The sequence below is a fragment of the Passer domesticus genome, chromosome 2 (genome assembly GCF_036417665.1).
Source record: "Passer domesticus isolate bPasDom1 chromosome 2, bPasDom1.hap1, whole genome shotgun sequence".
Classification (NCBI taxonomy): domain Eukaryota; kingdom Metazoa; phylum Chordata; class Aves; order Passeriformes; family Passeridae; genus Passer; species Passer domesticus.
Genome location: NC_087475.1, coordinates 69,324,225 through 69,348,924, shown reverse-complemented (window position 1 = coordinate 69,348,924; position 24,700 = coordinate 69,324,225). Strand labels below are relative to the sequence as shown.

Genomic DNA, 24,700 nt, shown 5'->3' with positions numbered 1-24,700 from the left:
GTTGCTTTTCTTACATAAATATAAAATTAATAATTTGAAAATAGGCATACATTTACTTATGTTTCTGTTGTTGAAAAACTTTTCCTACCTTGTTATGAAGACTAAAAAAACTCAATTTCTTATGATACTTTTTTAAAATTCAGAATTAGAGTCGACCAGTAAACTTTGATTAGAAAGGCATTTTAAAGAAAAATAATTATTGGGAAATCCCCAGTGTCTTCATGGGGAATATTGCTTTTTTTTTTCCTCCCCACAGATTTGAAGCAAGTCACAATGTTCTGTGAACTGCCGTGAATTGTCTGGACTTTGCAGCATTCAGGGAGTCCTGACTTCTTTTCCCTTTTTTTTCCTCTCGTGGGACAAGGTTTATAGAAAATGGTTTGTCCCATTGAGTGTGTTTGGAGGTCACAGAACCCTGAATTTGTTCCATCCTTTTGCTCACAAAGATCAATAAGGTAATCATCAACTCTGAACTGAAAATTATCAAATGAGCTCAGCAACAAGATCAATTAATTGTGCCAAAATCAGAGTACCTGTACTCTGATTCTGCAAATGCTGAAGTGGTTCTTTCTGATATTGCTCAAAATTATACATCCCAAGTTTTGCCCTGGAATGGGATGAGAATCATGAGTTTAAGGGCAGCATTTGCTGCAGTCTGGATCTTCTGGAGTCAGCTCAGTTTGATTTGGCAGAGCAGCCCATGGAGGAGTGTCCATGCAACATCCTCTCTCACCTTTGCAGTGCAGACTGGAATGAATCCAAACCTCTAAAGGTCACTGAGCTTTTCTCAGCGCTCAGTTATAGAAGAACATGTAATTTCTGTGGTTTCATAGTGAGAAGTGATGCCTTGTGTCTATCAGGGTGATAAATGCCTTGCCTGGGGCCACTGGAACTGTACTTCAGCTTGTACATGGTCATGCAAGAAATAGTCTCTCTCAAGACCCCTACAGGGATCAGCCCTTCTCCTGCTCACTTGAGTGACAGCTCAGTCTCCAATTTCCCTCCAAAAATGCAACAGAAATGGTCACTGGTTTTCAGTGAGCAATTACCCAGCTAGCAGTGCCTTGGGCATGGAAAGCTGAACAGATTTTTGCTTTTCTAAAACAGTACATAAAGAGCTCCCCTTTGGAGCTTTCATCAAGATCATGTAAATGGTACTTTTAGAGCTTTGCCTAGTGTTTTTTTTTCCCAATCTTCTGCCTCTTGGTGGTGTGTGTCTGCTGTGTATTTTGCTCTGATATGCTGCTGAGAGCCACTCAGCTTGCTGCCTCTGCATTATCATTATATCTGCAATGGGAAGCCCTGTGACTGAATGAATCGATATCACATATGGCCTGATTCTAGGGAGGTACAATTAATTAGTACAAGCCATCACTGATAATGTGTTTTTCCATTGCTTGGCCAAGTCTGTCCAAAATTGTCATTGTCCATTGTCTGGGACTCAGTCCATGTGGTGAGAGTTTTCTCAAGCACTCAGAAAAATTTGTTGATCCAAATATACACCAGTCTGTCTCCCAGTGAAAAAATTCCCAGGTCTGATCCAAACAGAGGGAAGTAAGGGGGGGAAACTGAGTTTCAAGCTGCAAAATAATAAAACCATTGGATGTTCTTAGTCCCATTACGCTAACAGGGTCTTAGGGTTACATCCACAGAGACTTCTGTGAAGATGTGGTGGTTAGGGTTTGTGGCTCTGTTATTCTTTGCACATGGTCATTACTTCAGCAGCTGTCTCTAAATAATGCATGTCTGTTTGCATGTTTTATGGGCTTCTTTTGAAGATGCGGATCTCTCTTAAAGCAGTTAATAGAGGTATGCACAAGTGAGCTTGTCTCTGTTACCCTCAGAGGAAAATCAAGGAAAAGACTCCAAAGCTCTCCAAGATCTGCAAAGCTGGTGTTTGTTTCCACAAGGCAAAGTGAGCCCAGCAAGGAAACACCAGGCAGGGGCAGTCTGGATGAAGCAGGTGTGCTGCCCCTCATCCAAATGTGAGCAAAGTTGAATGCTCTTCTCAGCCTGCTTATATCCCCACTGTCCTGGTACCAGCACCAGTGGCACACATGTGTTTTCATCAGGGATCACATGGGTAGAAATCTTTGAAAAAGTCTCTGCTCAGAAACACCACCTAAAATGTGATTGTTTTATTTTGTAGGCTTCATTTTAATATAATATTACACCTTCACATGATAAAGGAATCAATGGATAGGACTCACTAGATTCTAACTTAATTGCTATAAGATGTGTCAAATTAACTAATGTTAATATGTTACTTAACTAATGTTGTTTTGTTTGATTTCTGGAGTAATCCTTGGCACACGCATAGAAGAATTGATTACTCTAAATGGAGATGATGCCAGTCTTGTTTCTGCCTCAAGGCTCAGCAGAGCTTCAGGGCAGCCCATCCCAGACCCACCTATTCCTGGTGCCCCAGGAAAGATCCCGATGGGGCAGGAGGTGGCTCAGACTCAGGGGGCAGGCAGGAGGGTAAAAGTGTCTTTCTAGTCCCAGTTGGTCCTGAGACACAGAGCAGTTTTGTCCTATGCCCTGGGCATGCAGACAGCAGCAGCAGCAGGGCCAGAGCCCTAGGAAATCCTGCCCCTCCCAGGCCATCAGCAAAGGAATGGATCTGACAGGGAAGGGTTCAAGGAAGAAGAGAAACCTTCAGGGGAGCGCAGACTTGTGCAAGGTGGGCACTGCCTGCTGTGTGCACCTTCCCTTGAGAAGTGCACGAGAGACCAGGGTTTCTTGCCACAAATGAGGCTCCAAACCGTGCAGAACTGCCCCACTACGGGCTGGTGCTTGCTGGTGCATGCAGACATCGTGGGCCAGCAGGGCACACCAAACCCAGGACAAGCTGTACACCTGGATGGAGGTGGTCAGTACAAAGGCCAGGTGCAAAGGCCTCATTTGAGAAGAGGGAAATCACCATCACACAGTCCCAAAAAAACTGAAGGCTGTTTGGAAAGGACCCTACCTGGAATCCATCCATCAACCTTTGGATGCTTTGGCATCCAACTGCTGGACCTCTCTGCCTGTGTGTGCTGTACCCCTTTGCCAGAGGAGCAGTAAAATACATGCAGTAAAATTACTTGTAAGAGTCCTGCAAGAGTTCATGTGCAGGAATTTCATTAGTGGGAAGCTATAGTATTACCCAAAAAATCCTCACTAAGAGCTATAAATCAACTCAAGCCACTTCCACATCCAAGGAAGCAAATGGCTGTAAACTCAAATGTCCATGCCTGCAGCAAGCAGTTCTGTGGCTCCTTATCCCTGGTGTGGAGGGCAGACATCCCACCCACAGGGTGACTGGGAGGAAAAAGAAATTAGGAGAGCAACTGGATCAAAACCTTTTCTTTCATAACTAAGCAGCAAAATGAGAAAATTAGTTTTCTGAATCATGTTAAAGTATTATTCCTGGAAGCACAGGGCTCTTAACATGTAAAGCAGGAATAGCCTCCAGAATTTGTTTTTCTCTTTCAGAAAAGTCTAAAATTAGCTGCTAAATTATTCTCCTCTCTGCTGGCTAAAAAAACCAAACATCCAGAGATTACTCACATTTGACTTAATTTGAATAAATGTACTATCACTGACATGATTGCTAATTATCCTTGTGCTCAGTTACTCAAATTAGCTTCCCATGAATTGATCAAAATGGATAAGCTGTGTCAGGGAAAATATGTTTATTTGCCTAAACCTGCAATCTTACATAGATAGAAGCATATAGCAGTATAGCAGGGCTTCAGCCTTTGACAAGGTGAGACCATGCAACTGTTTCACAGTATTTAGCACTTTTCCTACCTTGGGGTGAAGGGAACAAGGCTGGCTGCCCTCCCTTAGCAGCAGATAACAAAGGACTTTTCACAGGACCTGACTGGAAAAAATGAGATGGACACACTCAGCTGCTCCAGCCCCTGTGTTCTTCATTTTTTCCCTCATGTCTTAATCTCATTATTACATTTCTTCATGAGACAACACCACAGGGAAAGAAAATAAGTTGAGTGATACAGAAAGAAACATCAGGAAAAGAGCCCTGGACATGTTTTCCCTTTGTCTGAGGAATATGGCAGAGTTTCCTCAGCAAGAAGAAATAGAGGAATGTGCTGAGACAAGTCAGGAGAAGAAAAAGAGGGAGAAATAATGAGTGAAAAATTTACATTGGGGCTAGGTTAATGTAAGAGGTGAAGACACAGATGGAGGTAATGTAAAAATGAAGTAAAACCTGTTTTTGTTGTGGAGTGGAAGTGACTAGTGACTTGGAGAAGGGGCAGAGGCAGGGAGCCAGGAGTGGAGACTGTAATTTTGGAGTCCCTGGAAATTCTGTGGCCCCTCACACAATCCGGCAGCTGATTTTTTTTTCCAATATGCCTGATTTACCTGGTGGGATCACTTAGCTGTGGGATACCATTTGTTGTTTTTCTTTGTTTTTTTTTTCCTCCCATCCTAAATGTATGAGATCACTTGCTGCAGAGCTCTTCCAACAGGCATGAGACCTAGGGGCTTTGACCACAGGAATATAGTCTCACAAGAGATTTATTCAAAGGTAAGTGAATCATGAGTCACTGCTTGAAAGCAAGAATATAAACATAAGAAAGGAAAAGACTTCCTATTTCCTGCCAGAAAGAGCAGGCCAATGACCATGTTAAGTCTTGCCAGCTCCAGTGGTCCCATGGCAAATCCATCACTTGCAGCTTTCAGGATGTCAGTGGAGCTGCAAATAGATGCTCAGCACCTCTGAAGACCATACCTTTAACAATATTAGATCAAAAACGTTTCTACAAATCTATTGAATTGGTTCTTCACTAGGTTTCTCTTTACTTTTTATTTAACCTGCCATAATTGAGAACTTGGCCTGGGGTTCTTCAACTAGAGTTCCAATAAAGAATAATGTTTGATGTGAAGTAGGACTGAAATTAGCTCACTTTCACAGAGTATCTCAGCTACGTACTAATCAAAAGAATTAACACTTGCTTCTAATTGGCCAAAGGGGAAATGTCACTGAACATGTCATGAAGAGCATATCCTTTCAAGTAGTCTCAGTAAAAACACTTCCACCAGCTATGTTACAAAGGCATGGTGCCAGGTAAAACAGACTCAAGAGTCATAAAAGGCATCCTATAGATCCAAGTCTTAGAAGTCATGGGTTACATCCTTTTCTGCACAACTTTCCATCACCTGCATTTGGCTCTCTTTTGCCAAAATTTCTGTAAAGAATTATTTTATAAAAAATAAATATTCTGAAATTATTTGATTATGTTCATCAACTATTTCTGGCTTTGCATAAATAAGCTATTATATCCAACGTCTAATGATCTTTCCCTTCCTCCATTTTCACCTTTTTCTTTTCAAAAACACAAATTGTCCTTTGCAATATTTCCTGGTCTAGATCTTAAAATCACAGGCACAAAATGTACTCTGCCCCAGAACCCTTCTACACTCCGACATATTCCATCAGTGAGAGGAGAAGCTGACTCACGCTCTGATGATTGATGCATCTCCTGTATCATGCAAACAGTCAGGAAACTTGACATACAGCATTACTTGACATACAGCATTACTTGACATACAGAATTACTTGACATACAGCGTTACTTGACATACAGCATTACTAAGGGATCGTTTATAATCTGTTCACTCCATTTTTTGGCTAATCCAACTGAATGTGCTGATCCTGTTGAAGTGTGCAAAGCCCCTTGCCTGAGTTACCTTTAACATGAGCCTGAGTTATTCTTTGTTTCATTATGAGCACAGTAATGTCATTTAAGCCCCAGAGTGACATATTCCAGTGTCAATGGTAACTCCCCATTTCTACATATAAATCTAAACATACATAAACCAGGGCTCAACTCTTAAGAATTACTTCAGGCCCCCAAATAAAATCCCTGCTATTTACCTTTTGTTATTAATGGCCATTACTCTTCTTAATTAAAAGATTCAATTAAATGAATTCTATCAATGATACTGTGTTTGTTACTCAATGTCATAAATAAAATACACTTTCATGGAATTACATTAGTGCTTTTTCCCATTAGCTTTTTTCATTCTCTAGAAAGCATCTGTTCCTCAGCTGGTCTAAAACTGCCACTTTTCCCCCATTCCTGTCTGCTTTGGTGCTACCATTGTAACCACCCCAGGGGAGCCACGGAGGACCTTGGGGATGATGCACAGAATCACCACACTTCTGCCCGGGCCCTCAGCATTTGCACTTCCAATTTAATCTTTGACTTTCATGCCTTGTTGCTCTTGGCTGGTTTGCCAGACACAAACAGGCTCAGCACAGTTCCCTTCCCTTCCCTTCCCTTCCCTTCCCTTCCCTTCCCTTCCCTTCCCTTCCCTTCCCTTCCCTTCCCTTCCCTTCCCTTCCCTTCCCTTCCCTTCCCTTCCCTTCCCTTCCCTTCCCTTCCCTTCCCTTCCCTTCCCTTCCCTTCCCTTCCCTTCCCTTCCCTTCCCTTCCCTTCCCTTCCCTTCCCTTCCCTTCCCTTCCCTTCCCTCCCATTAACAGGCTTGTGGCAAAGGTTTGGCTCACACAGGATTTCACTGATGGTAAGAGCTGTTCTGCATCTCTCCTCAGGAAACACAACCCTTTTCTCTCAAAACAAAGCAATTGAGCACCCATGAAAACCAACCCTTTATATATATATATATATATATATATATATATATATATATATATATATCTCACGGCTTTAATTGAATCACTATCATTTCAGTAGGGTCTTTCAACAGCTTTGTGGACTCAGTGAGCTGATGAAAACTTGAGCTGGAAAAAGAGATTAGTGTGGCTGCTGGCCAGGACAGCTCTCCTGCATGATATGTGCCACATCACTGTGTTAAGAGAGGATTAATCCAAACAACAACATCCTACTTGTATGAGTGTGGCTATTGTGTAAAAAAGCCACATTACTACATTTAAGTGCAAGGCTGTGTCTACATCTGGTGTAATTCTGAGTCCTGGAGCAAATCCCAGCTTATAGGAGCAAGGTAAAGCTAATGCTACATCTGCATTAACTCAGCAGGTAAAAGTGCAAAAAATCAAACCATTTTTCAGGTACGTTAGTTCTCAAAACTATGAAGGGACAGGAAGATCCACTTCAAACAGGGTCTCTGTGCTTAAGATCTTCTTAGTCTTCCATTCTCCCAATATTCTGCTGAAGGACAGTTATCCTTGCCTAAAACTCTTTGGTTTCCTTATGCTCCTGGGAAGTGAGGTCTACTGACTACAGGTATTGCTGATTCATTTGTGCCTCATCCTACCATTCTTTGGTCTTTGGAGACTTCTGTCTGGAGCAGGAGGGACATGGCTCCAAGAAATGGCACCCTCTTCCCCAACCTGGAGCAGATTCCTCCTCAGTAGTGTGGGTCAGTGAGCTGTTCCTTAAACTTGCTTCATGGCAGCATTGAAAGGTTATGGACCTAAGTAAGGTTGAAAGAAAAACTACTGACTATTTATTTCCTCAAACACTGACCAGAAATTAAACACACTTATTACTGTGGTTTTGAACCAGACATCTAGAAATTTTTACAAGGGCATTTAGTGATAGGAAGCAGGGGTGGCTTTAAACTGAAAGAGAGCAGATTCAGATTAAGTGTTAAGAAGAAATTCTTTACTGTGTGTATGGTGAAGTTTTGGTTCAGGTTACCTAGAGAAACTGTGGATGCCCCATCCCTGCAAGTGTTCAAGGCCAGGTTGGGTGGGGCTTTGAGCAGCCTGGTCTAATGGAAGATGTCCCTGTCCCTGGCAGGGGCATTGGAAGCAGATGATCTGTAAGGTTCTCTCCAACCCAAAGCATTCTATGATGCTATCAGTAACACCTGTGGAGCTGAAAGTGTCTGCTCCACAGAGTGGCTACTTTAGCTCCTGAGTGCCCAGGTGGGACAGGGCACCTCTTTCTCTTCGTCACAGTCCAAGATTTCCCATAAAACTTACCTCACTACAGAGCAACCCATAAATTTCTTCTTTCTTTTGCATGATCAAAACTCCTTCATTTTATTTAAATCTCCGCTGAAAGACCTGATTTAACTCAGCTTTTAATGTTTTTTGCACATGAAAAACATTTTTAATGTTTAATGCTCATACTTTCTGAATTCCAAAGAGCACTTTTTCTTTGCAGGCTCACTTCGTATTCTATTCTCTTTGAGGTAAGTGTTCATCTCATTGTGTAGCATTCACCTACAGTTAACAGCTGCAGCTCTGATCTTACAAGCATTTATCACCTCCTTGAGATGCAGGTTCCAATGTTATTTGTATTTTCGAACTGAACAAATGTCGAGTTCTGTCCACATTCAAGACCTTGATCCCTCTGCATGCATGGCTGATCTAAGGAGGTAGTTTCATTTCTCAGTACATTGTCTGCTGATTGAGTCTTAAAGAATGAGAGGCATTTACAATGTCAGGTTACTAAATTTTGAACATGAAAAAGCTCAGCATGCAGTCTGCCTTTGAATGAGTGAGTTGCAAAGGAGGAAGGTACGAAAGAACTGGGGTTACAGGAGTCATTCTTTGTCTCTTTTCTGCTTGATTTTCATTTATTCTGTTTTTTCACCTTGGGCAGAATTTAACAATAGAGGGGAGTCAGGGAATGTCAGGAGTATATCTATATTGATCAAGCAGATCATCAAAACTTCTTAACACAATAGTTTCCCTGAGTAACAGAGTAGACACGATTGACTAGGGCTCCCATGACAGCTGTAAACTTGGTGACTTCAGAAAATCTATAGTTGAGGCTGCTATGGGGGAAGTTGTCCTGGACTTTATGAATGAACTGAACAAGTTTCTCATCCTCCATCCACTGAAAGGTGGGATGAGGGGCACTGCTTGTCTTGAAAGAGTGGTTTCCCCACTGCCTTCAGTGCTGTTACTCTCCTGCCATCCCCTTGGTCTGCTGGTTGCCTCCCTCAGTGTCCCTTGGAGATTCAACCCTCTTTGAAGGCTGGCAGCCACTTCTGCTGGCGTGGCTGCTCCAAGGAACCTCAATGGGAACACAGCTTCAATGACCATGTCTGTCATTACTTTCTGCCATAGTTAAACACATTTTCCAGGTTCTTGTTGAAAATAACGCTCTGATCTTCCTTTCAGGCACCACTCTCAGCAGTTTAGTGCTCAGCTCTGTCTCTTCTCTGCCTTCCTTCAGCTGCTTCAGATAAGAGCCAGATCTTGACTTTTTCTCAGGTTGAAACTGGGTGTGCACCTGCAGTGCTGTCCTGCAGTGCTCTTATTCATACTTTGACAAATTTGTTTTGTCATTTTCATAGCCACAAAGAATGTTGATGTTAAAAATCATTTCTAAGCACCCCATTTCAACTATGCCAAGTCTTTCTGAATATCTGCCTACTAGGTATTTTTTGTCTATTACATCCCATGTTGTCTTCAAACCTCTTTAGGATTTACCTTTACAGGCACTGTAGCATTGTGAAAGTAAACAGTTAGTGACAGAGCTCAAACTCTGATCATATGTGCATAAAAGGAGAAAATATCAAATTGAAATAACTCAGACCTATTGAAAATGTGGAGAAATACCTGCAAAAACCATGTTGATTTTAATATTTTCTGACTGACAGACTGACCTTTCTAGTACAGAATACACTAATAATCCTAGAAAGTAATAAAATAAACTATGCAGAACAATTTTCTTTGCAGAAGGCCATGTCAGGATGTGATGTCAAATATCCCTAAAATAACATATGCAAATCCATTTTCCTCCTGAGCTGGGGACTGCCTGCTCCTGCAGGGGAACTTCTTGCTGGAGATCAATGAAACAGTTGGTTAACTGCTGAGTTGAGAAAAACTACCCCAAACCATCCTTGGCAGAAAAAGGGGAAAAAAAGGAACATTTTTGGCATGTATAAAGATACCTAAATATACAAAATTATGCTGTAAAAATTGATGAAGGCATTACAATGCCGAGATACCCTGTATTTATCAGAAAAACATGGGAAGATCCCTGCTACAATTGTGCAAATGAAAGCCTTAATTTTTCTTGGTTTGTCCTTCCTGATGCCTAATAAATTTTGAAAATCAGCCATTAACAGTGATTCACAAGCTGGGGAGGAGCAGTGCAACTGGAACTCCACATACACAAAGACTTCTTGGCTGAAGAAGCAGTAGAAAGAAACACAGATAAGAGGTCTTTTGTTTGACAGAAAATTTTCTTACAGATATTTTTCTAGCTGCAGATGCTAGAGACATTTTTTATTACATGAACATGCCTAAAAATCTGCTAGAAATGTTAGACAGCTGTCACAGTGTTCACATTTGGGATATGAAAGTGTAGCATGGGTTTTATTTTCATCTGAGTGAAATGGCTGAATAACATTCTGCAGTAGTACAGCATATAAATAATTCAGCTGCTCAGAGGGTTTTATAAATAAAAATAGAAATTATTTAACACCACTTTTTAAATTGTAATTAGACCAGCTAGCCACTCTTAAAGTCCTGTATTTTTTCCTTGTATCTCTCTTTTTCCATCAATGATAAATGTAGGATTTTTCCTTCAGGCGTTAGTGTGTTTGTTTTGACATTGATAAAACCAAACTCTTTTGTTAATTTTTAATTAAATGAGCAGAATATGTTCTTCTGTCTTCTTTGTTGCTTCAGCTTCCTCCAGCATTCAATGTATGATAATAGAGGAAGAAAAATAACTCTGTGTCAGAAATGCAGATAATATGTATTTACCAACGTCATCAGATAGTTTGAGTTTTAATTTTCTTTGCTTAAATGTTTAGACTCTTAGAGAGTGGGCACTATATTTAGATCAAATATTGTTTCCCATCTATTTTTGTGGGGTGCCAGCCTAAAGTCACTCCTCTGATTTACTAAGTTGTTAAACAGCAGCTGGTGTTAACAATCATGTTCACACAGCTCTACCAGAAGTGCTTCAAACGGCTCTTGTCACCTGGAAGCCATTTCCTCCAGAGCTGAAAACATTCAGTTTGTGTGAGCACTCCAGGCTGCTTCACAGCAAAGTAACCATAAAGTAACTTAAATCATCATCAGGGTCAGAGTCAAGGAGCATTAGCATGAGACCTGTCAAAAGGTAAGATAAATTACAGCCTGCAATTACCTTACTTTTTTTAGGTTACACTGAATAGAAAGTGCTTTTTGAGTCATAGCAATTAAAAGAGGAAAACGAAAGATACTGGGTCACCAGTACAGGGAGAGAGGGGCAGCTTGAAAACATTCTAGGCATGGTCCCTGCCTAAATTTAAGATTTTTTTTTTTTTTAGTGGAATACTTCTGGAGTATGATGATAAAGGCAGGGTGAATGGTCAGAAGCAAGCTGTGGAAAGAGAAATCTGAGGACAGACTAAAAATCAGCTTCATAAGGAAGGGCATAAATCCAGTTTGTGCAAACAATTGGCTTCAGAAATGGTGGATGTGATAGCAAGAATCTCAAGTAAATTTCTTGTGCTGGGAGAGGTGATTGAGAAAGGGAGCCAGGCAATTGAAAGTGCAGCTTAATATTCCTGTAAAAGTGGCTGTGGACATTATTTATTAGCACTCAGCCAGTCTGCGTCGCTCTGCTGCGCTGAAGGTGACCCAGCTGTGTCCCTGCCTTTGCACAGGCTCAGCAAAAGGCTGCCAGGGGCACAGGGTACCCTGAGTCCATGGACTCCTTGTAGGCATCCTGCTGTTGTCTCAAAGGATGTGCTGGCATGAAATGACAGGCCAGGAGCATATGGCAACTGTGGTGCCACAGAGCAGATTGAATTTGCCGCTAGGAGAAAAATGCAATGAGGAGGAAATGAGGAGACCTGCCAAATCTACTGACTAGACTGAGCACAGGAAAACACCCCAACAAATGTCCTTTATGTGGTTAATAATGTCCCACTTTATACACATTTACAGTTCTGTTGCAAAAATGTCAAAGATGCATTTATTTGTATAAGGCACTCAAGATACCTCATGTATTTCCTGAGAAGCTGAGGTTCACCGTGCTGCAGCCTGCAGCATGAGCTCTTGGGGCTGTCATGGACCAGCCTTGTGTTTTCAGTTTATGACCATAGATCATAAACCAGAGAAACCAACATTACCCTGGCAATGCCTTGTATAACTGACAATATTATGACATACTGGAAAATAAGAATAACAGTATTTGACCATAAGGTATTAGTTACTAGAGCAAGATGCAGAGCACACAAACCACTCCTGATCTCCTTTCTCTTCCTTTGTTCTGCTCAGTTTTTCATGCACAACAAGCATGCCTGCAGCCCAGCCTCAGCTGTCATGGGACCTTCTGTGCTATTTGTAGGAATAACTATTGATTTTAGGATCGTAGAAGATTGATCACTGCTGAGTCTGTGTGTGGGACTGAGGCAACAAAATCTAATTTATGGATGTTCCAGGCAACCTGTGATGTGATCCCTTAGTTATTAGTGAAAAGTAGTATTTTTATATCATTTTTTCAGGTAATTGCTTCTATTTACCACAAAGTTTGTTTTCATTTATGCCACTCCCAGAGGAGAGTTGTGTTTAGTCTCCTATGCTGGCTGATTTACATGTGCATATATAGATATAGATATATATATATACACACACATACACACACATATACACACACACATTATGTATATGTATGCATACATGTATATTTATATACACATGTATTGCTTTTTTCCATTAACTCAAAACAATTTAAAAATGTGCTTTGTAGTTGGAAAAAGAGATTGAAGAAATTTCTAGAGCAGTTTTCCTTTAAAATTTCCTTTTTACGTAAAATGTTTTTACTCTTTTTCAACAACTTTTTCAATGACATTTTAAAAGTCAGAATGTACCCTTTTGAATTTTTTTAATGACAAAGTATCAAATTTTGACCTTATTTTTGATTTAGATAAGTTACATTCAAATATAAATTTCAAAATATTTTTTTTCCATACTGCTTACAACCTTATACTTACAGAATAATCCACATGTCCAAAGTTAAGAGAATAATCTAGAAACATTGAATCATAGAACAGTTTAGATTGGAAAAGACCTCTAAGATCATTGGGTCCAAACATTAACCTAGTACTGCAAAGTCCACCACCAAACCATGTCCCCAGTGCCACATCTACACATCTTTTAAATACCTCCAGAAGTGATGACTCCACCACTTCCCTGGGCAGCCTCTTCCAATGCCTGCCCACCCTTTCAGTGAAGAAACCTTTCCTAATGTCCAGTATAAACCTCCCCTGGCACCACGTGAAAGCATTTCTGCTGAAGAGATATAAAGTAAACAGAAGAAAAAGTTGGAACACAATATTTTTAATGCCTTCCTTTGTTTCAAAATGCAATGAGAATTTTTTGTGTGCCATTCATGTTAATTTATCTGTATATGATATGTAATATATTTATATATTATTTTAAATACATTGTGATTAATTTACTATGAGTGTAAGATATTATTTTGCTCTAACTTTCTGAAGGTGGAAGGCTTCCTGTTAAACAAGTGTTAAGTCGAAGTAAGAATATATTTTAATTATCTCCTTGGAAATGTAGAAATTTCTTCTTGGCATCCAGAGGTGGAAGAAAATCTGTTAGAACAACCAAGGAGAAAACTTGGTTTTCATGTACAAGCGGATACCTGATCTATTATTTGTTCCAGTAAGCTTGTGCAGGATGATGGAGTCTGAAAAAGTCTGCCTTTATTGCCTGTGCTGCAGTAGAATGGCTTTGCCCTTGGTCACAGTAGTTTTGCCCTTGGTGACAGTATTTTCAAGTAGTATAAATTCCATGTAAATGAATATTGTGCAAAGTACAGCTGCTGAGCAGGTATAATCCAATTGATTTTATTCTGTTTTTCATCAGGAAGTTTGTGCAAGACATTTTTGCATCAGAAATTTAGGCAATTCAGCCAGTGGATTAAACATCAACCTTAAACATTCATTCATGCACAAAGCCTTTAGGGCCAGAATATTGAAAAGATTTCCTGAACATAAAAGCCCAAGACACAATGGGCATGTCTTGCTGCCTAACTACACACATTTCTGAAGAGAAGAAAATTTCATGAGCAGCTCATGAAACTGTTTTCACAAAGAAGCTCTTCTTAGGGGATCATGGATAGAATTTGCTAAAGATAGCTACCTTTTCTAATGCATTTCCTTTGAGTTAGAAAGTCTCACTCTATACTAGAAAAGGGAATTGGTGTCAACCAAGATGAATAATATAAAACTTTTTGATCTCAGGTTCAAATGACACCAGTAAAATCACAGTGATCTTGTAGTGTTAGTGTCATGACAATGAATCATATTTTTTTCCAATAATTTAGTAATTTGGGATATTCCTTACAAAGCAAAAAAATTTGTTTAAAATGAAAGAGTTGGCTGTATCCACTGGTCAACTTACTGCTTTTCGAAATTCTCTAGCTAAAGGGATTGTTATTTCTGGAGGCAGATATTGGAGGAAACCATGGGAGCCTTCAGAACATTATAGGGATTATTGGCTGGCAGAAAGCCTTCAAGCCATGAGATTCTTCCACTGAAGAATTTTTAGATTAGATTCTCCTAACATTCTGCCAAAATCTTGCGAGAAATACATCTGAGAAACAGAGGATATGAAGTGTAGAGGTGAGGAAAAGCTATTCTTTTTTTAAAAGCACTGGTTTAAAATTAATAGATCTAAAAGATTATCCATTGAGTCTTGGAAGGTTCTCCATTCCATTTCCAGGTCTCTTCCTGAGAATGTCCTATAACACATTTTTAAATAATGGACTGAATTATTGCAGCACGTTATTTAAGGGCCATACACCCTGCTTCCAATTACATCCATTGCAGAAGAAAGAAAAATTTTGCCAGTGGTACACTCGGTAATGAGGATATGAGATCTGGAGGTGGGGGGGAAATGTCTGTCTTCTCAGAATTTTTATTATGGAGTAAGTTCTCCTTTGGAGAGCCTACTTCTGGGAATTTCCCCTGAGGAAGAGTAAACACCAAGTGTGGGACAAGCAGTGTACATAAAACTCATGAAGAACCCAATGTTCATGTCCTTAAAATGCTATATTTTACCCATTCCTGAATTTAGAGGAGTCTAGGAATGATCTATATGGTGAAGGGAATGATTGTTTACTCATTCTCACAATCAGATTGCTCTGATATATGAGTGATCTTGGATAGAAAGTGATAAGCACAAGCATTAATCAAAACCATCTAGAGTTGCAGGAAGCCTGATGGAAGCAGGAATTACTGCTACTGCCACCTGTTACTTCCATTTCTTCAGACTGGGCATGTATAAAAACAGCTGTCCAATTGAGATTTAAGTACCTATGGCAAATCTAAAACTGAATACAGTAAATAAAATAGCTTATTCTGTTTATTATTAAAGTTGCCAGCTGGAAAATTTGCTATAATATTTTGGAATGACTACAAATTGGTTTCAAATTATAGGAGTGGAGTGGAAGGTAACTGAACAACTGGTTTGGCTGGAGGAAAAAAGTGAGTAGCACATCTGGGTCAGTCTGTGCTAGAGTCACCTATGCATGGACTGGCTGCCACAGGGGGATCCAGCTTAGCTTTAGATTTGGTGGAAACATTTGGGAGTGGGTATTTTCTCATACCTGTAGCTCTACAGTGTGTTTTCCCACTGTGATGAGCTTGACCATTATTTTAACAGTAATGTCTTTAAATTGATATTTCCACATTCATTGTGGATTTGCACAGTTTAGAGCCACTTTCCCTGATGCAAAATATGCCTTTGGGTGCCTGTCTATGGGCAGGCATATTGTATTTGAAGTGGGACATTTATCTCCCCTTTCCCCAGTATGATTTATGCTTTCAGGGACTTTGTGAAGAATTAAGACCCAATGGTGGCAGAGTCTTGATAGCAACAAGAACCAGATCCACCTTGCAAGTCCTGCTGGTCAACCAGACTTCTTTGTTGACCTTGGTTAGGTCACCAATCTAATCCTTTCTGAACTTTCTTTCTCAGCCTGCCTTTTCATTTCAAGTCCTTTCTGTGCACAGTTTGAACTGATTTTCAAGTGACTCAAAAAGAGTTTTGCCATTAAATTTTGGTATAGATATACCTACAGAAAGTGAACATAAAATTACTATGAACTTAATAAAACCATATTTATTTAATAAAACCATTTCCTGAACAGATTCTGTGGTATTCATGCATTAAATATTTCTGAAGCTTGAAAGGAGATGTAATGGAAAGAATAACATCAAAGACATTATCAGTCCCCATAAAGAGAGGTTGGAAAATTATTTGCTTGGGAAAAAAAGACTATTCATGTTTTATTCCTTTTCTGAAAGACTGTTATATCATTTCATGATATGATGAGGTTGAGGATCTGATTGATAATGAGTTTTATCGTGTTTGGTTACTGTTTGATGAACATGAATATCTGCAATCTGGAAAGTGTTCATAGCAGTAAAGTAAGTGTGTGTGTGATAACAATTAAACTTTTCTTTCATTTCCATTATCTAATTTTTATCCCTCCATTTACCTATACTTTCCAACTTATTCCAATTATTTTTAAAACTTTCACTGTTTACTTTCATTGCTGGTAAGAAGAAGCTGACATGGCTGAGTGTTGCTGGGAGCAGCTGTGGAAAATCTAAATTGCCCTAAGGAGCACTGTGACCAGGAACAGTAGGATCAGCTGGGAACAACAAATAATGAAGCTTCCCTTAATATGAATTGATGTTTCCACAGTTGTTTTCCTTTCCTTCTCCCTTTCTGCAAAAAAAACCCCCAAATCATATTATAATGCTATCAGATTACATCAGCTCTTAAAATTGTGTGCATTGGGAGGCAAAAAAAAGGGTAGATTTTCTATTTCTTATGTTCTGTGTGATTCATTTGCAAACTGGATTAAAAGCAACAAGTGGAAAAACAATGCAATGAAAAAATAATCAAAATTTTGCTTCCATTGCAATATAATAATTATAATAAATGAAATCATAAAAGTGGGCTGGAAGCAGTAGATGGAAAGATAGGAGCAGCTGTTGTCTTTTACAGAAAGAAGCATTTCATAATCAGATGTGTAGTTTTGCAGGCTGCACCTCCCTGACCCCATGTGTCTGGATGGCAGGTAGAGCTGAAACCTGGACCTTCCTTTGCACCCTGAGACCTACTCCACTGCCTGGAGTCCACTGGGGATTTACACCTAACAGAGACATTGCATCCGAGGAGTTCAGCTTTCCTAGGACTGATTGATCTCCCCAGATTGTTCACATACGGAGCTACATTTCTTTTTCTAGAGCCTTAAGTTTGTCAAAACAGGCTTAGAAGGAGTCAGAATTATTTTTTATTTTAATTTCTGACCTGATTGAAGGCTAAATGCTGTAATTCCAAAGGCCCAGTGAGAATGAGGATGACTGACAAGTGCAAACTCCCACAACCTGTTCTGGTCACTACTGGCCATAGCTGGGGAGGCAGAGCTGCAGGAATGCCCAGGGTTGGATGGCAGTGACAGAAAGCCCCAGGGTCCTCAGATACACAGGGTCCTGCATCCTCCAGCAAAATCAAAAAGCCAGAATCCATGTATATTTATGAATGTTTAGTATGCATTACAATTTTTCTACAATTTGACATTAAAGTAATAAACATAAATTCAAAAAGCCCCTGCAATCAAAGGCAGTGTCGGAGGACAACTTATTTCATTTGTACCTATAAAATGTCACCCTACTACAGTTCCTGTGCTAAAAATATGTTTAGTATATCATATTGAGATTGGTTTTTAAATAGTAATTTAGTTACTCTTTTGAACATAACACCTTGATGTCTGTCTATATATAATTTCATTTTGGAGTCTACAGAAGATGGAAAATAAATTTTTCATTATGGTTTCATGTAGGTTTCAACATGGAAGTTGGAAGTTGACTAAATGGCGCTATATATATATATATATATATATATATATATATTTTCTCTTACTATCTTACTTTCAGAATTTAATGTTTTACAGTCCTTAGGAACACCACAAGCATTTTCCTGTAATTTTTTAAGTCACTTTTAATGTGGAAAGTCTTTCTAAATCTGAAGCGTATTCAGCTGCCTGATGTGCCAGATAGAGACAAGAATTAATTTTTTGTTCTTGATTTTTTGAAATAAACTGCATGAATTCACAGAGGCAGCAGACATACACTGCACACAAAACCTGGGCACTGAGTTTATGAAATGGTTGCTGTTCTCTCTACTGATAATTTACTGTTATTATCTCTATATGCCAGGATATTTTTGCCATTTTGAGATAAATCTTGCTTTCGGTTTTCTGACAGGCATAAATACCTCCCTTTTACTATCTTAATTTCTAAGGCTTTCAACAGCTTTTCAACGCTTTTAGACTGTGAAATTTCATCTGAAATTTTCAGTATGAGGGGAGCAGCTATTTGCATCATAACTCTTGTAATTACCTTATCACTCAAGAATGTAATTGCTCCAATTTGTGTGTGGGTGTGGGTGGGAATACTGTTAATATTTTTGAGACTTAGAAGTAAAAACTGAAGACCTGCATTGTTTTCAGTTTGACTGGCATTACTTGGAAACACCATTTAGGCAATATCCTTTTGCTCAGAAATAATTACCAGCACTTCCCCAAGCACAGTTATATTCTAGAGTTCTGACAGAAGACAAAACTCACTGTTTTGCCTTGTTTTAACATTTGTGAAATCACAAACTTTGTTAAAATGGCAAAATCCCCTGCTGTTAGGATATCAGCTACTATATGGAAGAGATAAGTAATGCAGATATGTGTTGCAAACAACTGTGCACTCAAAAATTATGATTTTTGGCAAGTGCCTCAACAAACAATGAGAACAATATTGCTTTCTAATATGCTCTAAGCTTCCAACTGTTTTCAGCTCCAGAGACCTCCTTAGGCTGATGTGGTTTCTGTGTAGTTAGGAAAGCACTAGTTCACCCTTCCATGAAATTATTATTTCTTTGAACCCATATGAATGGGTGCTACCCTCAATAAGCTGAAACAAGGAACTCAGAGGTTTATTACGGTTTTTTTATTAAGGACTCCATGCACGGCTGTCACCTCATCATGCCAGAGCAACACACAGCTTTTCCAGCTGCTGTCACCCAGAGCAGCAAAAGAACCATAAGTGGAGCATCATATGCAATTTCTGAACTGCCACTCCACTGGTAATGGCACACTAAAAATCATGCAGTTCCTGAAAGTCCTTGCAAATTTTCTGTTTCACCAAAAGTTCAACAAACCTGAGGCCTTTACAAACAGTTCACTATTTCCTTTTTAACAATGCTTTCTCTTGAATGCTTTGGAAGGCATCCCGTCACCAGCTTTGCCTCTCAGATAAGGGAATGCATAAAATGCAGTTTAATTTTAATAAGCAAAAATTGATAAAACATCCAGACCAAGCATGCTGCCATTTTGGTTTGTAATTTCTTTTTATTCTGTAAATTATTCTGTTTTTATTTTTTGCAGCAGCCTTTAGTTTGATGTGACATGCAGAATTTTTGCAAAATCTAAACTTGCTTTACCAATCATAGAACTCTGCAGTATTTTTGCCTTAAAATTAATCCTTCACACAATCTATTTCTTCTGGGTTTTTTTCACAATGCAAATTCCCTACATGTTGCTCATGCTTTTTTTTTTTAAATTTAAACCTTAAACTTTTTGATTGGCTGAGTGGCCTGTAAGAGAAGGGGAAGGGGAAGGGGAAGGGGAAGGGGAAGGGAAGGGAAGGGAAGGGAAGGGAAGGGAAGGGAAGGGAAGGGAAGGGAAGGGAAGGGAAGGGAAGGGAAGGGAAGGGAAGGGAAGGGAAGGGAAGGGAAGGGAAGGGAAGGGAAGGGAAGGGAAGGGAATTGGTTCCAATGTCATGTCTGGTCCAGGTCCATCAGATGGTGGGTGCACGCACAGTCACTCTGAGTTGAATTATTTATACTTGTTCCTGTAGATGTGAATTTTGTCTTTTCTAAACTTTTTAGAAAGGGATCAGAGGGTCTCTGGTGATTTTGGCATTCCTCTTCTCTGTAAGAGACTCAGGTACAACGCTGTCCCAGAACTGTTGTTTGTTTAGGTAGGCACCCAAGATAAGGAAGATGGAAAAGTGCTATCTTACTTCCAAAAACCCTCTTTTCTAATTGCATCCAATCATCTTGTTGTCATTGTAAAGTTCTTTTGCTCTTCTGCCAAGTGTTTGACACGTTAACTTTTTCAGATTTTCAGTCTCTCACAACAAGTTTGCAAGAAAACCAAGACTCTTCAGAAAATAAATGTTCACAGAAAGAATAACAAGAAAAACTCTATCTTCTTGTGTCCACATGTCAAACTTGTTTGTCAGGACCAGTCCTCTGTTTCCATGAAAATCCTGTCCTAGGAAGCTAGAGACCTTCTAAATTCTCAGTCATATTGTCAAAATTTGGACAAACCAGAAATCTGTTTTTTCTGCACACCTGGAAGCCTCATGTTCCTTAGCTAGTCAGTGTCAGACCCATGCAACCACATGTGGAAAACATGGTTGTAAATCCTAGCTTGGCTCATTTAATTATTTATTGCCACTCGGTAGGAGAAGCAATATGACTGAAATGAACAAAGTAAAAATTTATTAGTGTCTCCCGGAAGACACCGCAAACATAGTTAAGAGAACTATAAGTTGCTATTTTCAGAAGGAGGTATTGCACCACCTAGCTCTTCCAAAAATTTTCTTTTATGGTTTTTTAGGAAAAGATGCTGAGGATTAATCACAAGTTGGGATACGACTGCAAAAACGTTTGGAAACTGATGGTAAGCTACAGACTAAGGGAGTTTTTCCCTGGCCAGCTCTGATGCCTGTGTAATTTCAGTGTGAGGCATGTTATCATGTATGAAATGGCATCTAAGTCTGCCACAGTCCATTTATTTCTCCCCAGCAGCTTGCTCCTTTCTCATCTGAGTTACCACAAAGCTGTAGAAGACCCTTTGTAGAATAACAGACAATAAAGACAGTAGATACTAGGTAAAACAGAAGAGCAAGGCATAGCCATGAGGGTGAAGCACACATGACATGCCACTGATTCAAAACGTGCAGGGTGACTGGCACTGAGCGGGGCAGGCGTGTGTGACCAGCAGGGCTGCTGAGTGATCTTGCTGACTAGTGAAATAATTCCCTTCCTTCTCACCCTGTTCTCTACTACCACTCAATTACTACTACTCCACTCAGAGGAACTGCCCAGTCTGTGTAAGCTTACTCAACACCACTTGCTGCCAGCATCCCACAATGATGGGACTCCAACAACTTCAGAGAGATCCATTTTCTCTGTTCCGAAGACATGCAGCAGACAGTGACCAAGGCATGGTGCAATGAATTCACATTACTGAAGTGACAGGAACACTAAAATGATTTAATGGCTGGAAAGTACCTAACAGGTTGACAAATGTATCAATTTGACATCAATAGTTCTTAAACATGTATTTTATATTAGGCACTTTTGAAACTGAAGTGCTTTTGAGTCACAGTACAAGTTAAACAGCCTTAAAAGAAACACTTTAAAGGCTTATAAACCAGTGTTTAACCATAAGATTTTTCATTTAATTTATGTGTGGGCTTGAACCAAAACCTCAACATCATATTTTGCATATCCTTAAACTTAATCCCTTTTTATTTGAATTTCAGTGGCCTTCTGACTGTTTGTATTATGCATGAGCCTGCCCTCAAAGAAGTTGTGTTGACAAAATTGCAGTAATGTATTTCTTTTTAATAACCCTTAAGATTATTAAAGTAATATTTTTTAAAGTATAATCACGTACTGCTAAGGAGATATCAATTGTGCCTCTCTGTATTTTGGGTATGTGACTTGGAATGCAACAATTGCCATAAGACCATGCCATGCTGCAATATGAAATAACATCAAAGAGTTAGTAAAAGTTTTACATGAGAGACTTTTCTGTGGGAATGTGGGAGTTCATTGAAGTTTTCCATCAGAAAGAAGAGTCTTTCTGTAGATATGCCTGCCAGGAAAATCCACAGGACCTACTGCATGTGTAAAATTTCATTGTCCCTGCCTGCCTCAGGTATTTCAAAATTCTGTGCTCATAATCCCATTTCTGCATTGATTCAGCTTTCCATTACATGTCCATGAAAGAATTACAATAAATACATAAATTTAGAATTAATTACATAAATAATTAATTATAATATTTCATCCTGCTTGGCATATACACTGTTTCTCAAAAAGCTTAACCATATAGGAAATAGATATTCATCTCTGCTATTCCATTACTTAGCTCATTTGGGGTAGGAATAGAGTCGGACACAGATGCCAAATTTCTTAGAGGGTTCAGTTTCCATTAATTTCCATTCCTAAACTATCCAGCAGATCGGATTGTTAAATCTCAGAGAGTCATTCAGCTCTCAAAAGAGTATTAACACTGTAAAGGGAGATTATGTTGTATTTCTGATACACAAAAGAGAGAATGAATCTCTGCTTCAAACAAAAAATTATTATACTGTTATAAATCTGTATTACCTTTCAATGCATTCATGGTTTTACTTCCACAATTACCTGAGGCTGATTGTAAATAGGCAAGATTTACTCTCAGAAGAATTAGAACTGAAAAATCCAGCCAGACAAGTCACAGCCATCTTGCTTTGGACTTTATGATCTACACATTGGCAATCTGACTTTATTATGCCTTCCTTTTTTCACTTTGTAGTCTCACTTGCACTTTGTAGTCATATTATCCAATAAAACCAGAGGAATTCTGCAATCCCTACAAGTCTGGGTGTAGGATTGCCACTTGCCTCCATTTCATCCTCTGCACTGCAAGGCACCATTACAGGTATACATCTTTACAAGGAAGATTGCTAGGAGTAAAGACGTAATTTTTTTCTGTAACTCAGACCAAGAATAAAATATTACGTAGAATCATAGGATCATAGGATGACTCAGGTTGGAAGGAAGCTTGAAGATTATCTAGTTCCTACAACCCCCCCCCCCCCCCAAAAACAGCAACATCTTCCACTAGACCTGGTTGCTCAAAGCCCCATCCAATCTAGCCTTGAACCCTTGCTATGGCTGGGGTATCCACAACTTCTCTGGGCAACCTGTTCCAGTGCCTCACCACCTTGACAATAAAGTATTTCCTCCTAATATCTAATCTAAACCTGTCCTCTTTCAGTTTAAAGAAAGTGGGCGTTCATTCCATTCCATTCCATTCCATTCCATTCCATTCCATTCCATTCCATTCCATTCCATTCCATTCCATTCCATTCCATTCCATTCCCCTTCATCCTACTACAACTCACCCTTGAAGAAAGGTCCTCTCCAGCTCTCTTGTAGGTCCCCTCTCTCCTGATGTGATAAATCTTCCTTCCCTTTTCAGCCTGCAAGGCAGTGAGGTGGTTCTGAAAGGGCATGTCAGGCTTTGGGGGAACCATCTTCCTCTTGTAGGTTCGCGCTGTTGCAATCTTCCATTCTTCTGTGTTACTGCTCCCCTCCCTCCCTCCCTCCCTCCCTTCTGTGTGTGCTTTTGGGGCAGTTTTAGGCTGTTTGACCGAGGCTGTGCTTGGGCCCAGGTATTCAACTGCTTCTCAGTCTCCCTGGCATTGTGCAGCCCTCTCACCATGTCCTGCAGCTCAGCCACCTGCAGCAGGAGGTCCCCCACCGGGCACACCTCTCACAGGCAGATCTGCTGGCTGTCCCTGCTCCAGGAGAAGGTCTTGGCACCTCTGCAGCCTGAGGTCTGCACGGCAGCCTCTCCCTTCAGCAGCTCCCTCTGGGTGCTGGCATTGGCCGCCACCAGCGTAGGGGTCCAGATCCCCCAACCATTGCTGCAGCCTGTGCTCCCAGACAAGAGAAAGCCAGTGGAAATTTGGAAGAAGATGTGGTGTTTTTGTTAAATTAATCTGCAATCATTCATATTTGTCTCATTAAAGAGAGGGTGTAAAATCCCCTAAACTAGCAAAAGATTCGTTAATGATGTAATTGTCATCAGGATCTGGTTCATAGCACACAGCAAATGCTTCACAAAGCAGTGAAACAACAGGGGCAATATGGGACCTTTCGTGCAATGAATCATAATGCTATTGATCACTGCAATAATTTACCATACTTGCCTTGCTCCTGGCATTTGCTCCTTGATGGATTCTGTTGGCAAAAACAAAATACTGATTACTTGTTATCATGGAAATGTGCAGAAAATCTAATTGGTATAAAATGCAGCACATTCTTGTGTTCAAAGCCATGCAAAACAGAAAGACCACAAATAGAATAAATTTGTCTTATGGATATCCAGGAGAGGAAGTATCCCTGCAGTTTATTCTAGTAATTTAAAATATATAATTTACTAACAATAGAAACAAACTGCAAAATAGCTAAGATGAGAGAAAAAAAAAAAAATCAGCTCCTTTTATAAAAAAGGTACAGTTAATTATTTACTTACTGTGAATTGATTTTAAAATGTCCATATTTATTCTCTTTTCTATCTCCTGACAGAGTTACCTTCATAAGGACTTTTCACATGGACTTAAATTTCAGATTTGATAGATCCAAAACTCTTTTAAGTGTTAATAGTTTTCTTTGAACTTCAAAGAGGATATGTGTATAATGGGGGTACTGTATGAATTTATAAAGAAGAGTAAAGCAAGACCTAAAATATATCAAAACATAAACAAGTAAACAATGGACTAGGTTTTAAAGAAGAGGTTAGTAGCTGAAAAAATTTAAGAAATTATATTGTTGCTTTGTGTCTTTTATAATAAAACTATTCCATCTTCCAGAATTTTAGGAACTAATACAATAGAAATACAGGGTTGTTACCAACAGAGAATACAGTGGCTG

The 24,700-nt window shown here is 39.5% G+C and overlaps 2 long non-coding RNA genes across 2 annotated transcripts in view; one reads left to right on the top strand and one right to left on the bottom strand.

Moving 5' to 3' along the window:
* LOC135294171 (uncharacterized) overlaps nt 1–23,334 on the bottom strand; it is a 28,339-nt gene extending 5,005 nt beyond the window's left edge. The window contains exons 1-2 of the long non-coding RNA XR_010356328.1: nt 23,167–23,334; nt 7,249–7,407 (exon numbers count right to left, since the gene is read on the bottom strand). This is a non-coding gene — a long non-coding RNA (uncharacterized LOC135294171). The remainder of the gene's footprint in view (nt 1–7,248; nt 7,408–23,166) is intronic.
* On the top strand, nt 10,818–17,816 carry LOC135294168 (uncharacterized). Its single transcript, XR_010356324.1, has 3 exons — nt 10,818–11,027; nt 15,352–15,399; nt 16,960–17,816. It is a non-coding gene; the product is annotated as an uncharacterized LOC135294168 (long non-coding RNA).
* Nucleotides 23,335–24,700: the final 1,366 nt, after the last annotated feature.